Raw genomic sequence first — 15,298 nt, forward strand, 5'->3', positions numbered from 1 at the left:
ATCAGTAATCATTGTTATGTGCCAATATTGCTGCAAACTCGGTGGTTCAAAACAACACACATTTATCAGCTCATACTTTCTGTGGGTCGGGAGTCGGGGCACAGCTAACCTGGATCATCTGCTTCAGCATCTTATAAACCTGCAATTAAGGTGTCAACTGGCGGCCGGGTGGACACCCATCTAAGGCTCGGCGGGGGAAGGATCCACACCCAAGTTCACGGGGTTGCTGACAATATTCAGTTCTTCGTGGGCTGTTGGACTGAGGGTCTTGGTCTATTTCTGGCTGTCAGCTGGAGGTTGCCCTCAGTTCCTTGCCATCCGGGTCTTCCCAAAAGTCACTTGCAACCTGACAGCCAGCCGGAAAGAGAGCCTTCTGTCAGGACCGATGTCACGATGATATGCAATGTGATCACACACAGTGTTTCACCTTTGCCAGGTTCCATTGGTTAGAAGCAAGTCCTAGGCTTTACCCATGCTCACAAGGAGGGGATTTGGATAAGGGCATGAATGCTAGTACAGGGGCTGTGGGGCCACTTTCGAGTCCATCTGCTGTTAAGTTTCTTCATGATATTTTGGGGCCTGGAGGACTAAACACACTCACGCATTCAAAGCCAACCTATCATGGGAGGGTGCACAGATTTTGGCAGTATCTGTTCTACCCCGGAGCCTCTCCTTCATGGTCTTCACACATGAGTTTCCTGGTGTTATTAGCCTCCGTGCTCTTCCCTGGCACCCAGTGACAGCTAAATATCACACAGAGCAAAGGCTCTACTTCTCCTCCTGTTAATGCCACTGTCTTGGTCCAAGCAAGGCATAGATAGGAAAATTACAAATGAGCCTCCCTCTTAGGTGCCCAGAATCCCTCTCTGTATTTGTTTTTTACAACACGGAACATCTCCCACAGCTTAAATGTTTGGAAGTACATAAACACACTATGATACCCCTAAATTATAGTACCCCCCCAGTTGTGTAGCTGTTAACAGAGATTTTAGCATGGAAAAATGTTCTGGGGGTGCGGTGGGGAGAACTGCTTAAAAAACAGGAGATACTCCAAAAATGATTCTTTTTATTTTTTATTTTATTTTTTTAAGTTTATTTATTTATTTTGAGAGAGACAGAGACATCACAAGTGGGGAAGGAGCAGGGAGAGAGGGAGAAAGAATCCCAACCAGGCTCTGCACTGCCAGCACAGAGCCTGACTCGGGCTCAAACCCACGAAGCTGTGAGATCATGACCCGAGCCGAAACCAAGAGTCAGACGCTTAACCGACTGAGCCACCCAGGCACCCTGATTTCTTTTAAATATATGCATGTATGTGTGTATAAATGTGAAAACTTAGCCATATAAAAAATATAATGAAATGTATTGCTTTTGTAATAAAGGGCCAAACTTTAGAAGTTTTCTGCTTTTTATGTCTTGAGTATAATATGTCTGAGATGAAGGACCTGTGTTCTTTATCTCCGTATTTCTAGCCCCTAGCATAACTCCCTTGGACATATTAGGATCTTAATGTTTTTAAACAAACACATGGATTTCAGAAGGTTTAAAACTAATATCAAGATACTCTATGGGGATATGCAAACAATACTAATTTACAAGCGTTATTACAAACAAAACAAAATCTCCCAAACTTTTCCTCTATTTCTTTTTTTTTTTTTAAGTTCATTTACTCATTTTGAAAGAAAGCGCACACACGCAGGAGGGGAAGAGAGAGAGAGAGAGGGAGAGGGAGAGACAGAGAGAGAGACAGAGAGAGAGAGACAGAGAGAATCCCAAGCAGGTTCCTCACTGTCAGTGCAGAGCCCAATGCAGGGCTAGAACTCATGAACCATGAGATCATGACCTGAGCCGAAACCAAGGCACTGACTGAGCCACCCAGGCACCCCTTGCTCTATTTCTTGTAAGGAACCAACTCCATTCTGCCTTCCCCAATGCAGTCGATTATTCTAGGAGGTAAGGGTGGCAGGTGGCATGGTTACTGGTCAAGGATGGTTTAGACAAGTGATGGCATGGTTATTGGTAAAATTGTCAGATAATCAAGTATTTCCTGTTTCAATCTATAGTTTGAACTGTCTTCCCTGATATGACTTTGGAAAAGAGTACTAATAACTAGCAAAATTGATGGAGTGGCTATTATACTTCCTGCTTGGGACCAACACTATAGGAGCTGGCGATGAGCACTCAACTGATTTTGAACTTCAGGATGGGGGAGAAGGAAAAAAAATGGACCAAATACATAACATTTGAGACAGTGAGAATTTACTGTAACGAACCCCTTGTTATTTTTTAACTTCACCCAAAATAAACTGTTGATAATTAAGAGTGAAGGGTAAGAGATTTTTCCTAAGGATACTAAATATGTTCAATATGTTCAATATGTTCATTGTTATTTCAGTATTGCCCTTTAATGGTTACATTATGTTGAAGGCTAATGAGGAAAATATAATTTGAATCCTATCTTACAGAAGAGAATATTGGAGCACTGAAGGAGTCTAAAGAAATTATACAAGATGATTGGGAAAGTCAGTGGCCCATCCAACAAGAGAAATGAATAGTTTTGATCAACCTGTCTGTGTAAGTGTGGCTGAGCTATTTTTACCTCCCCTTCACCAGCTTCCTGGTCCCTCCCCCCAAAATAAAACAACAGATAACTCGGTAGTTTGGTCTTTTCATTTTCCTTCCTCAGTTCCAATATTTTATGATGGTTAGCTCAGTTTCCCGTTTTTAGCCTACTCTTTGCCCAGCAGACGCATTCAGGTACACTCAGCTGGGCAACAAAGTCGCCCACCGATATCAGGTTGGTAGCAAGAGTTTGCTGGTGTATTTCATCTGACTGGTTTTCCTTCATACTGGTAGCGTCAGCCTCAGTACTGGCTGGGTTCAGACAGCTGCTGCATTTTCCTCCATGTGTCATTCTAACAAAAACAAAAACAAAAGACCCCCAAAACCAGAGAGCCTGCGTGGGCTGGACACAGTGCTGATCCTCGCTGAAGGATGGAGTGACAGAAGGAAAAGTAAGCAGACAGCCCAGTTTCCGCCTCTCCTTTCCCGTGCTGGGGTGAGTGTTTTCCGTTCTGTCTTACTCTGTAGCATGCTTTCTTTCTCTACCTTCTCCCGTCAAGTCCCTGCTTGGAGGGTCCCTGGAGTCGTACCTGTACCTTCGGTATCCAGAATCTGAGATCCTCCCAGGCAAATCACCGCCAGCCGATTTCCCACCTTTCTCTCTTTTCTTGCTCATTGGTCTCCTTTCTCTCTTTATTGAAGTCCATTTTTTCTTCAAAAAGGTCAAACTTCGATTGAGCTTCTCCACCAGCAAGTATATTCACAAATTAATCTGAGGTTATGTTGTCCTCTTTTGAGGAGTGCCTAAAACTGACTATTATGCCCAGGAGAAGACATTTTGTTACTTATTGTTTCAGGTTATAGTGGCTTCCAGATCTTCTTAAATTTTTTTTTTTTTCTTTCTGGGACACCTGAGTGGCTCAGTCAGTTAAGCCTCCTATTCTGATTTCGGCTCAAGTCACGATCTCACGGTGGTGAGATCGAGCCCCACGTCAGGCTCCACGCTGAGTAGAGCCTGCTTGGAATTCTCTCCCCCTCACTCTCTCCCCCTACCCCTGCTCACATTCTCTCTCTCTCAAAATAAATAAATAAACATTAAAAATTTTTTTCCTGTTCGGGCGCCTGGGTGGCTCAGTCGGTTAAGCGTCTGACTTTGGCTCAGGTCATGATCTCATGGTTCGTGGGTTTGAGTGGGTTCGGGCAGAGTTCGAGTTCCTCTGCTCATGCTCTCTCTCTCTGTCTCTCAAAAACTGAATAAATGTTAAAAATTAAAAAAAAATTTTTTTTCTGTTGTTAAAAGTAAACATTGTTTAGACAAAATAAGAAAACACCAGGAGATATAGAGAAGAAAATGGAAATCAGGGGCTCATCATCCAGAGCTAATGTTAATATTTACGTACATTTTTTTCAAGATCTTATTCTATGCATACGTGATTGCCTATCAAATACATATGTTTACCGAATAGGGACAATTTGAGAATATACATTTGTTGTACTTTTTATTTAGCAAAGTCACATTTTCTGACATAATTATTCTTTTTTTAATTTTTAAAATTTTTAATTATTATTATTATTATTATAACATTTATTCATTTTTGAGAGAGTGTGAGTTGGGGAGGGGCAGAGAGAGAGACACACACACACAGAATCAGAAGCAGGCTCCAGGCTCTGAGCTGTCAGCACAGAGCCTGACACGGGGCTGGAACTCACGAACCCTGAGATCATGACCTGAGCCGTGGTCTGTTGCTCAACGGACTGAGCTGTGCAGGCCCCCATCTTTTTTTTATTTTTTATTTACTTTTATTTTTTAGAGACAGAGAGAGAGAAGATGGGGGAGGGGCAGAGGGAGACAGAGAGAGAATCCCAAGCAGGATCCATGCTCAGCATGGAGCCCTACTTGCGGATGGATCCCATGACCCTGGGATCTTGACCTGGGGAGAGTCAAGAGTCAGTTGCTCAACCAACTGACCCAGGAGCCCCAGTTAAAGAGTCTTTTAAAAATATTATTGTTGGGGCGCCTGGGTGGCGCAGTCGGTTGGGCGTCCGACTTCAGCCAGGTCACGATCTCGCCGTCAGTGAGTTCGAGCCCCACGTCGGGCTCTGGGCTGATGGCTCAGAGCCTGGAGCCTGTTTCCGATTCTGTGTCTCCCTCTCTCTCTGCCCCTCCCCCGTTCATGCTCTGTCTCTCTCTGTCCCAAAAATAAATTAAAAAAAGAGTTGAAAAAAAAAAAGAATATTTTTTAGTACTACCAAAGTTGATATTTATGAATTACAGAAATATACTATCAATACATTTTGTTACAAATTTTTATTCTCCATTTTAAAAGGTAAAAGCCGAGGGGTGCCTGGGTGCCTAAGTCGGTTAAACGTTCGAATTCGGCTCAGGTCATGATCTCCCTGTTTGCGGGTTTGAACCCCGCATCGTGCTCTGTATGGACACCATAAAGCTTGCTTTGGATTCTGTGTCTCCCCCTCTCTCTGCCCCTCCATGCTCATGCTCACTTTCTGTCTCTCAATAATGAATACATGTTTAAAAAATATATATATATAAAATAAAATATAAAGTAGACAAAAATGTCAAATATTTTATTTAATGGAAGGAGGAGCAGTGGTGCTACATCATGAAGAACAAATGAAGCTAAAAATACCAACTAGTTGAGAAAAACTGCAGAAGATATTCTAAGAACTGATGAGGAAACATGACAGCAAATTCCTCTGTACTTTGCAGACAGACTCGTGTGCTCTGTGGGAAAGTCTGGGTCTTCTGTTCAACCATGGAATAAAATCCCATAAATATATTATACATAACATATATTAGTGCTTATGGAGAAATGTGTGGTGATATATACCAAATTTTTAACAGCGGTTACACCGTGGAGTACACTTGAAAAGTGAGACAAAGTACATTTTTACTTTATATACTTAAATATTGCTTAAAAGTTTTACAATGACCATGTATTATTTTTACTTTCTTTTTTTTTCTTTCTTCTTCTTCTTCTTTTTATTTATTTATTTATTTATTTATTTTTTGTAGTGGAGGAAGAAAATCTGAACCTCAGAGAAGTGAAGTAACTTTTTTCAAATCACTCAAATGGCTAGTAAAAAAGATAGGACCGGAATCCAGGGATTTCTGATCCTGGTCGGGTGCTTTTTCTAACTAAAGAACGCTTTAGACACACTGTTACCAGAACATCTGGCTTCCTACGAATCCAGTCCAACCTCTCATTTCTTAGGGAAGTAAATAAAACATGATTTTCTGCTTCTCCCAGGAGGACAAGTTTCTGAGCCTCTTGGTCAACAACATATCCTTCTCAAGATTTTTTTTTTCTATATTTACTATTGTAATCATCATAGAAATATTCATTTATAGTTACGATGCTTCCCTTATGTGACCAATTCTGGCCACTTCCCTAGCCACTAATCCACTAAGACGGGATTGAAACAAACTGGGACTTTATTCCATGGTTGAACAGAAGACCCAGCCTTTCCCACAGAGCGCACGAGTCTCTCTGCAAAGTACAGAGGAATTTGCTATCATGTTTCCTCATCAGTTCTTAGAATATCTTCTGCAGTTATACTATACTATACTGTACTATATATACATACACTATATATAATATACTTTATAATACATTTTATATATAATATGTATTATAATACATATATATTTTTTATAGAAAAATGGGATCAAACTCTATATATTTCCTATGACTTGCTTTTTCCACTAAACAGTATATCATGGACACTCTTTCCAACTGTAGCGTTATATCGCATGATACAGAGATATCCTAATTTATTTAACAATTCCCATTATGATGGACTTTTAGTCCAAAGCTTTTAGGATAGCTTTCTAAAAATGGAATTACTGAGGTATAAATATTTCAAATTTGTGTAGGTAGTACCAAACTGCCCTCCAAAAGCACAGCTCTTGCTGTTTCCCCCAATAGACTATAACAAGGCTCCGCCTACACACCTTTATCAACACGGACTGTCATTATCTCTTTATGTTCTGCCAATCCGGTCAGTGAACACAGAATCTTATTGAAACTTCCTTAATTACAACATAAAGAGTTGGAATCCATGACCTCTAAGGACACTTGGGTTTTAAAATGCTACATGTGGAAAACATAATTGCTTTGCCTCAAGACGTACATGTGAGGCTTCATAATGGATTTTTCTGGGCCCATCTGCAAAACTATAATGCACAATCCTGAGAGTTTCTGCTCAGAATTCCAGAGGAGGTGGCATTCCAGTTAGAGTTAGGGGACCCATCATCAATTTCACCTGAAGGGAAGGAAGACCAATGTTGCTCTTTTCAGCAATTTTAACTGAAAGGAAAAAAACCGTAGTAACACACACACGCGCACACACACACACACACACAGAACAAAAGGCTAAAAATATATAAACCTTTCTTCAGTATTGCATGTAACAAAGGAAGGACGAAAGCTCCGTATTTAAAATATGGCATTTGGCAGGGACTCTCACTATTGATAATAACTCTACTGACGAAACGATCTTGGTTAATTTCTTCTTTCTGACTAAATCTATCTAAATATGTAGACACTATGGTAATTCTAACACAACTTTCAGTTAGCCCAAGGCGGGGCGGGGGCGGCAGGGGTGGGGGTGCAGATTATGACAGAACAGTGGAAAATCTACCAGGGGAAGGTTAGTTTGATTGAGGTGACCTTTTGGCTTTAGCAATCCAGTTGTTCCATTAAGAGTTATAGTGTCTTTTCTGTAGCAATTTGGAAACCGTGTCTTAGATTTAAGACCCTAGTTGGGGCGCCTGGGTGGCGCAGTCGGTTAAGCGTCCGACTTCAGCCAGGTCACGATCTCGCGGTCGGGGAGTTCGAGCCCCGCGTCGGGCTCTGGGCTGATGGCTCAGAGCCTGGAGCCTGTTTCCGATTCTGTGTCTCCCTCTCTCTCTGCCCCTCCCCCGTTCATGCTCTGTCTCTCTCTGTCCCAAAAATAAATAAACGTTGAAAAAAAAAAAAAAAGATTTAAGACCCTAGTGAGTTGCCCCCAAGCTCCAAATGTAGGGAAAGGGTAATGTCTTAATTACCATTAGTTTTTTTTTGTTTGTTTGTTTGTTTGCTGATTTCCTTTCTGGTAGCTCTTTTTATTTTATAAAATCCTCGTACAGTTTGAAATCTTTCAGCTTTTAAAAGTCCAATCAGTTGTACTCCAAGAACGGAGGAAATAATTTCTGAATGGTACTTGTAGGGACATTTATTAAAATGTTAACATAACCCCAGGACTGAACTATTGCTGTCACCTCCTGCTGGGCTCCGAAGCCAGCCTTCACCCCTTTGACCTGACCTCCTTTGGGGGCCAGAGTCCCCAACTGACCTCAGTCTCTGGATCCCACCTCCTATCTTGCCTTTTCCTTCTAGCATGCCCCATGTTTCACTTAGACTGGCAGTTCCCCAAACACCCCGCTTCACTTCGTACCTGTGTTTTTTTCACTGGCGGCCCCTGCCCGGAATGACTGGTCCCCCAGCTGTCATCCCCTTGTTTCTTTCTATTTGACCTTTCAAGCCACAGCTCCATTGTCACCTTCTCTGAGAAAAGGAACGCCCCAGGGAAAGCTGACCCCTTGTGCCCTCAGTCCCTGGTCTCGTGCCTGTTAAGCAGAATGGCAGAGGTTATTTTAAAAGGCTGCCTTCTGTACAAGACTCTGCTAATGCTTCCTTCTGGCTAAATACAGGCCCTGTGAATCTGTCATCTTCCCAGCATTTATCAAAGTATGGGACATACTGTAGAGATGTATTGATGTTAATTGAATTGACTTGACTCGAATGACATAATGACGAATCTGATCTTACTTGGGAACTCATTTTATTGGTGATCTTGGCATAAGTTCCAACAAAGCATTGTCAAATAAGCTATGCTTGCAAATTAGGCAAACTACTAATGATTCACGTCCCTGGCACAGTGATCTCAAGGTCTTTATTATTGGAAGGAGGTATGAGAAAGAGTTATTTCTGTTATTTTCACAGTCTTCTTTGTGCTTCCTGTACAATAGCCATGGCTCCCTAAAGATTCTGAGATCTTCTGAAATGTTTGAAAGCACATTCAGTGAAAAACAGACTAACAACATGTGCGAAGTACAATAGGACTCACTTTGCTAGAGTTCATTCAATTAATTTTTTAAAGGTACACGGTCGTCTTTCTGACCATAATGGAGCTTTTCGTTTGGAGCTTTTTGTGGAATACATTTCCCCTTTCCCTTTTGGACAATGCAAAATAGTAACTGCCTTATATATAAATATGTCACCCTTTAATCTAAGACCTTAAAATTCTTCAATGTCTACAGTCACACTTGTAGCTTAAAATTGTTATAATTACATTGACTTTTACAGAAGATCCTCTGAGATGCATACTGAAAAATTTCCCAGTATCTTTATAAGTATATTAAACAGAGTGAATTCATTTCATTACTCCTTCTGTTATAGAAACCTGACTCCTTGAACTGAATGTCTTCTTCAAAGTATGTTCTTTGTTCTTAGGCTAAAGAAGAGCCTTACGTGACCCCGAATGTGCATTGGTGTTTAAATAGTTATTAATATATTATCTCTAATAAGCTATGCAGAGTTATTTATGGAGAAAAAATGGTGACTATATTTGTTAAGGTTTAAATATCAGAGGGCGTGGGGCGCCTGGGTGGCTCAGTCGGTTAAGCGTCCGACTTCGGCTCAGGTCACGATCTCGCGGTGTGTGAGTTCGAGCCCCGCGTCGGGCTCTGTGCTGACTGCTCAGAGCCTGGAGCCTGTTTCAGATTCTGTGTCTCCCTCTCTCTCTGACCCTCCCCCGTTCATGCTCTGTCTCTCTCTGTCTCAAAAATAAATAAATGTTAAAAAAAAATTTAAATATCAGAGGGTGATTTAAAATGGAAAATATCATGTAAAAATGATTGGTATGCATAGATAAATTAGAAAAAGATCTTTGATTATTTTTGTTTAAAACTATCAAAGGATAGTTTTTAAAAGTTTATATTAAAAAATCTATACTTGTATTATCTGAATTTACATTTAATTATATATAACTGCACTTTCAAAAATCCACCATCCCACACAATAAAGTGATTACAGTCTGTTTACAGTTGTGGAATGTTGGGTTGCTAACAGGCATCCAGAAATGGAATTAGTAAGTCAATGCGTATGAACATGTTTTGAGTTCCTGATGCATATTTCCTATTACTTCTGAAAGGGTGACACCACTTTATAGTATCATTGGGTAATGCATGAAAATATGAATTAAAATCTGCCTTTTCCAGGAATAAACAACGTTACTTTTTAAAAATTTTGCTAATTTAGTAGGTATGAGGTGCATTATTCTAATCCATTTTTTTGCTTTCTAACAAAGTTGAGTATTTTCCCATAAATTTAATAGGTGGATTTTATATGTGTGAATCAGTTGGTTATATTTTTTGGCTGTTTATCTATTAAAACTTTAGTGTTTCATTCATGATTATGAGATATGTGTTGGGTACATATATTATCCTTTTATCTTCTATATTTGCTCTTTTTCACTCTGTTGCTTGTCTTTTAAGTTTGTTTATGCATTATTTAAAAAAGCATCAGGGACACCTGGGTGGCTCTGTTGGTTATGTGCCTGACTCTTGATTTCAGCTCAGGTCATGATCTCACAGTCCATGAGCTTGAGCCCCACGTTGGGCTCCACACTGACAGTGTGGAGCCTGCTTGGGATTCGCTCTCTCTCTCTCTCTCTCTCTTTCTCTCTGTCCCTCTATTGATCTCTCTCCCTCCCAAAATAAATAAACTTTAAAAATCAATAAATAAATAAATAAGCATCAGATACTTGAATGTGTAGTATAGATGTCATTATATCTGATGATCTTTTTCTCAATAATTGTTTTCTGAAGCATCTGGACATTCTCTCTCACATCATTCCCCAAGTTAGTAAATATGCAATTTCATTTTTTTGGTTTCTTCCACTATTTATGTTTTTACGCAGTTTTTTTTTCAGCATTCTGATTATGATAAGACTTGGTGTCATTTTCTCCGTTTCTTGTGTGTTTTTAAGCTTCCCGAGTCTATGGATTTATCATTTTTTCATCAAATTTGGAAAACGTCCAGCCATGATCTCTTCAAGTACCTTTTTTTCTGTCTGCCCCTGCCTTTGAGGATTCCAGTTACAAATGCATTCATCCACTTAAAGTTGTCTCATAGTTTACTAACGTTTTGTTCATTAAAAAAAAAAATTCTCTTCCCTATGGGTTTTTTATTTTTATTTTATTATTTTTTTAATTTATTTTTTTACTGAGGTGAGTAATTTGGGTGGAGTAAAATATTTATTTGTTTGTTTATTTATTTATTTATTTATTATTTTATTTTATTTTAAAAACCCTATGGGTTTTTTATTTTTATTTTTATTATTTCTATTGCTATGCTTTCAAGTTCATTAATCTTTTCTTCTGTGACATCTCTTTTACCATTACTCCCATGCAGTGTATTTTTTATCTTACACATCACAGTTTTCTTCTCTAGTAGCTCAGTATGGGTCTTCTTAAAAACACCCTGTGTCTCTATTAACTTTTCGAACACGTGGAATATAGTTAACACCAATTATTTACTGTCTTTTGCCTGCTAATTCCAATGTCTGTGTTAGTTCTGGGTCTGTTTCAATTGATATTTCTTCATTATGTGCTGTATTTTCTTCTTTTTTGTGTGTGCCTCATGATTTTTTTTTTTTTTTGTATTGAATAAGAGATATTGCCAAATTTACCTTGCTGGGTGCTGGATATTTTTGTGTTCCTTTAGACGTTCTTGAGTTTTGCTCTGGAATATAGCTTGATCACTTGGAAACAGTTCTATCTTTCACGACTTGATGTCGAGGTATGTTAGGTGGCACTGAAACAGGGCTTGTGTATAGTCAATTGCTTCAATTACCCCACTTCTGAGGCAAGACCCTTCTATGAACCTACCCAGTCACGAGGCCTTCATGTCACTGGTAGGGCTCTATTCCTGGCCCTGTGTGAACGTGGGCACTGTTCCCTCTATTCCCTGCAGATGGTTCTTTCTTCAGCTTCAGCAAGCCCTGACCAGCGCTCGAGGGGGACCCTCTCCAGATCTCCACCGCTCGCTGTCTTCGAGGGTTTCTCGTCTTCAGTATTCTGCCCTACAAACTTTAGCTACCTTGTTCTCTCTGGACTCTTAGCTCCGTATCTTCAACTCAGAGAATCCACTCTTCCCTGCCTGGGTTTCCTCTCCTTGGACTGTGGCCAGGAGACTCTCCCAAGGCAACCAGGGGCTCCCCTCTTCTATTTCCTGTCTCTCTGGGATCGCTGATAACTTAGTTGTCAGATGTACGGTGTCTTAAAGACTGTTGCTTCATATATTTTGTCCATATTTTGGTTGTTTCCAGTGAGAGTGTTAATATGGTCCTTGATTATTCCATTCTGTTCCAAACTATAATTTCTTTCAGTATTTTGGAATCTATTCTTGTGTATGGATTGAGAGGAATTTCTATTTCAATATTTTTTTTACTCCACCCAAATTACTCACCTCAACATCAGTTGTTGAATATTTTCTTCCCTGATTTTCTTTTATTTTAAATAATCTCGACACCCGACATGGGGCTCAAACTCATGACCCTAAGTTCAAGAGTCACATGCTCTACTGACTAAGCCAGCCAACCTCCCCATTCCCTGATTGTTTTTGAAATTTACTTTGTACTATATTAAATACTCACATATATTTGGGGTCTATTTCTGGATTAGCTCTTTGGTACTGGAGATCTATTAATCTTTGTCCCAAAGCTGTATCTTTTACCTGAAGTTGCTTTCTCATATATTTTTATTTAGTTTATTTTTTTAATTTCTTTTAGTTTATTTATTTTGAGAGAGAGAGTGAGCATGAGAGGGGAACGGGCAGAGAGAGTGAGAATCCCAAGCAGGCTCTGCACTGTTAGCACAGAGCCCAACGCGGGTCTGGATCTCATGGACTGTGAGATTGTGACCTGAGCCAAAATCAAGAGTCGAGTTGCTTAACCGACTGGGCCACCCAGGTATTTTTAATACCTAATAATATGAATCTACCCTATTACATTTTTCCATGAAATTTCCCTCTGAAAATTTTAAAAATGTATTCTGTTATACTTATCTTTTTCTATCCATTTAGAAAACATTTTGTCAAATTTTAAAAACCATTCTGGGATTTTTCTCAAGACTGAATTAAATATGTAAGTTAACTTGAAGATGACACATAGACATTTTATATAATATTTGTCTTCCTTTCCAGGAGCATAATATACTATCAATCTTCACTCATTCAAATCTTTTGTTTTAATTTTCCGTAAGTTTGTACTGTTTCTTCACAAAGCTCTTGTGTATTTTTCTCTCAAGCACTTTGTGTGTGTGTTTTGCTTTTGGAAATTGGCCCCTATTTGTAGGGTTGGTTTCCTATAATTACAGATAAAATGCTGCGGACATCATGTGTGTGTGTGTGCGTGCGTGTGTGTGTGTGTGTGTGTGTGTTTATGCTTGCACCCATACAGTTTCTTACATTCCATACAATATCCAGCTGTTTCGAGAGCTAAATGCTTGGCTTGCCCAGGTGCATATATAATCATGTTACTGGGAAATAATGGCATTTTCATTTCTTTATTAGCAATACTTAAATAACCCACATTAAACTAAACTGGTTTAATGGGTCTCGAAACTAGTTACAGCATGGAATTATCCTACTAAAAATATTATTCTGGCTCCTAGTTAGTACTAAAAATAAACTAAAATCCTCAGAGAAGTCTTTTTTAAGATTACCAAAGGGAGCCTCTCTGCTCCTCCCCACTGGACAGTCTCCTCTTCTGGTGCTTTGCCAGCCACATCCCTGAGACACAACGGGGAAGCTCAGAGTAAACGGATTTGGCCATATCAGGCACCCGGTCATCAGGGCTGCTTTTAACTCTGGCAAAGTGAATACTGTTGCCATCAATGACCCCTTCATTGACTTCAAGTACGTGGTCTGCATGTTCCAGTATTATTCCACCCAGGGCAAATTCAACGGCGCAGTCAGGGCTGAAAACAAAACACCGGTCATCCATGGAAAACCCGTTTTCACCTTCCAGGAGCGAGATCCTGCCAACATCAAATGGGGTAATGCTGGTGCTGAGTATGTTGTCGAGTCCACTGGGGTCTTCACTATCATGTAGAAGGTTGGGCCTCACTTGCAGATGGCCCTCACTTGAAGGTTATCATCCCTGCCCCTTCTACCGGTGCCCCCCACATTTGTGAGGGGTGTGAGCCATGAGAAGTATGGCAACTCCCTCAAGATTGTCAGCAATGTCTCCTGTACCACCAACTGCTTGGCCCCTCTGGCCAAAGTCAACCATGACAACTGTGGCATCGTGGGGGTCTCGTGGCCACGGTCCATGCCATCACTGCCACACAGAAGACTGTGGACTACCACTCTGGGAAACTGTGGCATGATGGCCGTGGGCTCGCCCAGAACATCGTCCTTGTTTCTACTGGCACCAAGGCTGTTTCTACTGGCACTCAGGCTCAACCCTGAGCTGAAAGAGAAGCTCACTGTCATGGCCTTCTGTGTCCCCACCCCTCCCATGTGTCACTGGTGCATCTGACCTGCTGCCTGGAGAAAGCCGCCGTATACAATGATATCAAGAAGGTGGTGAAGTGGGCACCAGAGGATACCTTCAAGGGCATCCTGAGCTACACTGAGGACCGGGTTGCCTTCTGCAACTTCAACAGTAACACTCATTCTTCCACTGTTGACACTTGGGCTGGTATTGCTCTCAATGACCACTTTGTCAAGCTCATTTCCTGCAATGACCACTTTGTCAAGCTCATTTCCTGGTACGACAATGAATTTGGCTATAGCAACCAGGTGGTGGACCATATGGTCCACATGGCCTCCAAGGAGTAAGAGCCCCCTGGACCATCAGCCTCAGTGAGAGCAAGAGGAAGAGAGAAGTCCTCAGCTGCTGGAGATTCCTTGCCCCAACTTATCCCCCAACACACTGAGAATCTCCTGGCCTCTACGCAGTTTCCATCCCAGACCCCCCTGAAGAAAGGGAGGGCCTTGGGGAGCCCTCAATGAAGTGTACTGTACCATGTAATCATCCATAACGTGTACTGTTCCAAGCCCCCCCCCAAAAGAATACCAAAGAGAGAATACAAATGTAACAATAATAAAACTTGAAAAGATTGTTTTTCTCTGTTCACTTCCTATCTAATATCATCTTACACAAGGAGCTGCTCTTTTCTTCATCTCCAAACTCCTCTCTCTACCCCAAGTTCTTCAAATCCAGCCCACAGAGAGCTGCATCCTTCCCTTCCTCACCAACCACCTAAACTTTCCTGGGTTTTCTAATAACTCTTGTCATTATGTTTCTATTAATTTCCCCTTGCTGGCTTTCCCAGTCGTCTACGTCACCATGACCCTACTCAACACAAAAATCTCCCCAGCAGCAAATATTCAATTGAAATGAACTTAGAATGAAGTGAGGTTGGGGAAAAAGGGATTCAGGACATCTGCATCTACAATTAAGTGTATTTATTGAACGAATGACTGAATAATGCTCATTAGCTAAGAAAATGTAAATATTTTCAAATCCTGTGGTTCTCTAAATGCTTAAAAACATTATTTTTATTGCATTTTATAATACATGGAAAATTCTAGAAACCAGTTTCTGTAAAATTGTACACAATTTTTAAACTTAAAAAGTTTGAAAGCGGCTATTCCACGCGGTG

The 15,298-nt window shown here is 40.5% G+C and overlaps 1 long non-coding RNA gene across 1 annotated transcript; it reads right to left on the reverse strand.

Moving 5' to 3' along the window:
• Window positions 1-716: 716 nt before the first annotated feature.
• On the reverse strand, window positions 717-14,685 carry LOC122493503. The gene is made up of 3 exons (XR_006299900.1): window positions 14,379-14,685; window positions 9,273-9,275; window positions 717-726 (listed from the first exon to the last, which is right to left on the reverse strand). It is a non-coding gene; the product is annotated as an uncharacterized LOC122493503 (long non-coding RNA).
• Between the last annotated feature and the right edge of the window lie 613 nt (window positions 14,686-15,298).

Source organism: Prionailurus bengalensis, chromosome D2 (assembly GCF_016509475.1).
Source record: "Prionailurus bengalensis isolate Pbe53 chromosome D2, Fcat_Pben_1.1_paternal_pri, whole genome shotgun sequence".
Taxonomy (NCBI): domain Eukaryota; kingdom Metazoa; phylum Chordata; class Mammalia; order Carnivora; family Felidae; genus Prionailurus; species Prionailurus bengalensis.